Here is a 6000-nt window from a genome sequence, read left to right as displayed (position 1 = left end):
ATAGGAGGAGTAAAGAGTTTTCTTGAAATGTCTTGAATGACATTTTAAAATGAAGAGTCCCAAAAGATTGGTTTGTCCCACATTTCCTATGTGGGTAACATTTCAACTATTTAAATACAAAAGCATTCTACACTCATAGTGTCTATAAGACAAGTTCTTTTTGGAAGTTATATGTTGTGTGTGGTGGGTCCAACCTGGACAGCTAGAAGCAATGATGCAACAAATTTTGAATGAAAAATCTTGTGTGATGACATGGTGCCAAAAACCTAGATGCGCCCAGATGATGACACGTGTCCCGATCCAACGGTGGGTGCACGCCCATAAAACCAAGATGCACACTAGATAAATATTGTGGGCATGCGAGCAAGTGCCATGTGGCAGTGGGTCCCCGTACGTGGTGACATTTTAGTTACTGGTCAGTGTTGTCTGAGGGGTGATGTGACAAAATATGTGGCATAGGCAGGCCAATCAGGCACTACCACGTAGCAGACTGGGTGGCACTTATTGGGCCCGATGAGGAAGAGGGAAAAGTTTGGAAGTAAAAATAATAATATTTTATTATTTTCTCATAAGAAATGCACGTTAGTGAGTTTTAAATCAAACAGGTTTTCAATCTAAAGTCAGACTTTAGATTAATTTAAAATTATTGAATTTTAATCTTTCATAGTTGCAAACCTGAGTTTTTTAGCAGAGGGGGACTATTTTTCAAACTAATATTTTGGGGGTTTCTGAGAGGCAAACATAGTAGTGTTATATATCACCAGAATTGGGAGAATCTGAATTTTTTGATTATGCAGTTAGTTTTTGCACAGGAAGCATCTTGTTTGAGCTATACAAGGTTTTCTCCATGATTCCTAACTTGCAATTGAATTCAGGTATCAAATTTCAAAACTGATTTCTGGTAAGGTAATGACCTAAATATAGGTAAAAGACCATGAAAATGTAGTTTGGGGTAAATTTGATTACTTTCAAGTCAGTTGAATCAAGGTTTTATCAACATTCTTAAGGCAAATCAGATATTTTGGCAAGCAAGAGGTTTTCATCATCCAGAAATAGATATTTATAAATTAGTTACAAAGTAATGATTAAATCAAATTAGATCAGAAGAGAGAGGGTAGAAAGAGGTTGCTTCATCTTCTTGGGAAGGAATTCTGAGTGGACACATGTCAGGCAAAGATGAGATCCAAGAATTTATCTTCTTCTATATCTTTCTATCTTTCTTTCATTGTGGTTGTTGGCAGTTTTCTTTGGGTAATACCAGCAAGGTTCCAGCGTTTTACTATGAAACCATTTTCTTCAGCATATTCTCTCTTGTATGAACAGCATTAGGAAGGTTAATACAGATAGCTTAGATCTAATAGGTGCTTTCATGCTTTCATTTCATGCATATGAATGTATTATTTCAAGGAAATTAATACAAAGAACAGTAGGTTGAGTTTTAGTTGAATCCTATCTCCTTTATCAGCTAATTTTTAATGTTTTACAATCTTTGACATAGAGCTTAGGTTGTAATTGCAGTCCCTTAAGGTTGTATGTTATTTCATTGTTGCTTATAACCCAAGACATTATGTAAATGCTTCAGGGAATCAACAGGGTTGCAAGTTTACTGATGGGGATATCATGTAGGAATGGGATTTAAATTGAGCATGGATGTCTATTTATAAGTTAAATAGATAGATCAAATATCTGAAGATACACATATGTCTTAGATATCCATATGTATGTTTTTGATTCATGGATTTGGTCAATGGTTAAGGTACTGATCTATTACATGATCATTAGGTCTTATTGTTGCATATTAGGGATTTATTGAAATCAACATTATTAATCAAACATGTTTTACCCTTTCATGTTGAAGGACTTAAAGGATTAACCCTCACTCAACTTATGTGATTCACAGATTTTCATTTAGCTACTGTATATCTATTTTATTTCATGAGTTATTAGGAGAAATAAGGGTAAAATTTATAGTAAATAGATTCAAGGATATGTTTTGCATTCGTATGATATCGATTGAATCTGAGGTCTACCTGCTTAGGTCTTGTAGAGCCTGAAGTAGAAGAAGGTTCTAGCCTTATAGTTGGCCCCGTGTCTAAAATGATATGTTGAGAATGGGAGTTAACTACCCCTAGATATGTCATCTTCTCATTGGGATAATTGAAAACCCTCCAACATTTTCAAACACCAACATCCTCAATCCTAACGACAAAAAATTCATAGCCTTTCCTCCCATATCTCTTAAGTTGCATTGCAAAAATCTATTTTGATCTAATTTTATGTTCAATCCCTAAAATTCTTGTTGATCTATCTTGATCATCCATACAGTGTACAATATTGACAAGACATTCTACTTTGTCCTTATGTTCACTAAGCCAACTAATTCCTATGATAATATCATATGACCCTAGCAGTGCCACTATAAGTTCAATTCTGTAGAGAATTTAGAAAGTCAACCCGAGCTTCAAATAGGCATTGCTCTACATTAGCCCTTGACTAGTTTCATATTCAACTATCCATGGTTTTTCCATAAAAATAGATCTTTTTAGAAATCTACTTAACAACTTGGGTGATATAAAACATTTAGATGCTCCAATATCAATTAATATGGACACAAGGTTCCTGTAAATCTTACCTAGAGTTTCAATGGGACCTATTTGCTACTCTACTTGTCTATTATCTAGGGCTACATGAATCCTTTGCTGAAAGGCTTACTACTACTGGGGAAAAGGTGGTCACTATGGCTGGCTAATGTTGGGTTTAATAGGGCATTGCTTCATATAATGATCTCCTCCATAGTTAAAACATTCTCTTGGTGGTTCCTTCTTCTCATTATTCCTATTGTTCTTATTTGCATAAAGATTATCTTTGACATCCCTTGCTCCACCACTTTTAAATTTAGGTTTATTATTCTTATAATCCTTAAATTGAATTTTTTGTGGTCCATAGTCAGCACCTTTTGAATTCTAGGTAGTTTTTCTTTTGTTGTCTCGGATGGAGTCATCCTTTCTGATCTTGTGTTCCTATCAAACATCTTTTTCTATGGCCTCTTCCATGGTTTGGTGAGCAAGAACATTAATAGCTCCTCCTATCCTATTGTTCAACCCCATGATAAATTTTCTCACCTTTAGATTGGTGTCTTGTTGATAAGGTGGGATGTATTTAAGCAATAGTGTGAACCTCTCCCAGTACTTATGTATTGATAGGTCTCCTTGTTTTAAGTTCTAGAAATCTACAAGCTTCTAATCATAAAAGTCTAAGGCAGCCAATGTCTTTGAAATATGCTCATGAATTTGTCCCAAGTGATTTCAATGGTTCTAATGTTTTGCTCGACCTTAGTGTTTCCCCACCAGGTTGTAGCTTCTCTGATGAAATGATATATTCCCCAAACTACCTTTGAGGTCTTAGAGAAATTCCTAATCTTAAAATATTGCTCCATCTTGGTTAACCAGTCTCCTACTTCTTCTCTGAACTCAGAACTAAAAAACTTAGGTGGTTTAATTTTCTTTTTTTCTGTTGATAAATCAGCCACTATCTCTTTCTTCTTCTACTTTTCTGATCACTTAGGAGAGGGGGTTTTATTATGTTTAGAGACTTCTATCTCTACTCTAAATGTGGATGTGATTTGCACTTCCTCATGGTTTTTTCCTATCTAGGCTTCCATGTCACTCATCCTTCTTTCCATGGTTTCTAACTTTAATTATGTTTCTTGTAAAATCTAGAGTAACAATTTATTAGAAGATTGAGGATTCTCGCATATTATATCTTGGTTTTCTATGTTTCCACTGTTATTCATTTTCATGTTTAGGATTCCCACCTATTAAATTGCAATTGTGCTATTTATGAAGAAAGAAGAAATCTAATAGAGAAAAAGTCTTACATCACATATTTTTAAATAACTTAATTTTATTTTCATTGCTCAACTAAGCAATCTTATTTACAAAAAATTTTCTATTAGGGAAGTCTACATTCACATAGCATTTAATCTTGCTTTGTATTATTACGTTTTGGTTCAGACTAGTACATATCTCATACCATCTAGGATGCTAAGCATTCTAGCTTTGTATCAACTTATTTCTATATGTCACCTTTCTAGAAGGAGTCCACGTAACTCTGTCCTTCTTCATCTACTAAATTTTTTGATTCATGGTTTCATTATCTTAGGGTACAAAACAATAGGTGTAGCCATATTTAGTCATGTTTCTAATGAGATAGGGAAAGATGGGGTGCTAAGTTTTCTTGCGAGGAGTTGTACATATCAACATCCTATAGTCAATTCAATTTTATATCAGGTTTACAAGAAGGTAGGGTGCCCTAGGTTCAGTGTCGAACCCAATGCTCTGATACCATATGTAACATATGAATTTTCATAACCAAATTTTAATCTCAAATCAAACTAATTTCACAAATAATTGAATTCATTTCACATGACAATGATTTATACCAATCGATTATAACTGAAAGAAACTCTTTTCTATATATCTTACATATTCAACTAAATTGATAAGAAACAAAAAGAGTTATGTATTGCTAATATTTTAGCTACTTCTAAATATTCAACTGAAAATAAAGTAATGACTAATTATATCAAATGAAAAACTTATTAACATAAAAGTAAATATTTTATCTATCTTGAAAAGAAAATATATATCTATTCATTTAGAGGTTAAAAGTGAAAGAAAAATATAGTATAAACAAAAGAATCTCTTTAACTCATTGTCCAAGCCTTGGCATTGGTGAGAGGAGAAGCATTAACATAGGCTTAACCTCCCAACCATGGACCATTACTTATCCCTTCACTTTCTAAATTAATAGAACAACCCTCCCTACCTCAGGAAAAGGCTTGGAATGTTCATAAGTCTAGCCATCTAAGTAATCAAGTGGGTTGAAGTCCCAACAATTATTCTCCAAAATAACAGAAGCATCTAGACAATCAACAAAGATCACATGTTTGGCACATCTGCCCAATTTCTACCCTAGCCAAGGATTTCAAGTTGGGTCTACAAACTCAATCTCCACCACATGACTTGACAACATATTGCATAACTAGAACATGCATGAGCTATTATAGTTTTATCATATTATTTATTTGATCTAATTCTATTGTTACTTGTGAAGACTTTCTACACCTCCTCACCATTTTTAGGCTACCATGTCGGTGATTCCTAGGTGCTCATGAGTTTATATCCATAGCATTGCTTTACACCTCTTTACCTATAATGGCATCATTGCCTGGTGAATTTCTTAGTAATCGAATTTCATGATATCATTTTCATTTCTAAATGGATTAAATTTTGAACTAGATAATTGATCATGCATGATTGATACACTATCTTGATTTAGTAACATCAATGATATATATATATGACAAAGACCATATTTGATATAAAAAAATTATCATTCCCTTGAGTTTGATTAGTAATAAATTGATATCAGTATAAGGGATTTAACATTCAAAGGAATACCCAACTGGTGCAATCAATATGGAAGATTACATACATGGTTGATGGCTTAAGAACTTGGTCATTATGCTCTATTTAAACCACAACAGACTTGGCACGAAGAAAGAATGTAAGAAATTAGGGAAGAAAGTTAGGTAGCATCATATGTGACTATTCCATGCATATTCTTTCTAGTTGAAAGAAGTAAGCTATGCTCATTGATTAGTAACCTGTAGATGTGAGTGTGAAGATGATATGGGAAAAGATAGATAGTGATGGTTTCAATCAGTTTTGATATTTAGTCTTTCTACTCTAAAATATCACAACAAATCTGATAGCTGAGAAAGATGAAAGGTAAAAAGATATATTGAAACACAATCAAGAGACTCTATAAAAAGATCTTGTTTGGCTCTTCGGCTGCCATCAGTTATAAAGAAACTTTTCAAATGCAAAAATAATTTAAATTTTTAAAAAAGAAGGAAGAAAAGAGAGGAAAAGAATAAGAAGTTGAAAAGTTTGATTTTATTAATTTATTATTACTATTCATTTTTAAATACGTTCA

The sequence above is a fragment of the Cupressus sempervirens genome, chromosome 6 (assembly GCF_028749045.1).
Source record: "Cupressus sempervirens isolate cs-2001-9-10 chromosome 6, ASM2874904v1, whole genome shotgun sequence".
Lineage (NCBI taxonomy): Eukaryota > Viridiplantae > Streptophyta > Pinopsida > Cupressales > Cupressaceae > Cupressus > Cupressus sempervirens.
The sequence above is the reverse complement of the archived record's forward strand: the minus strand, read 5'-3'. Positions refer to the sequence as shown.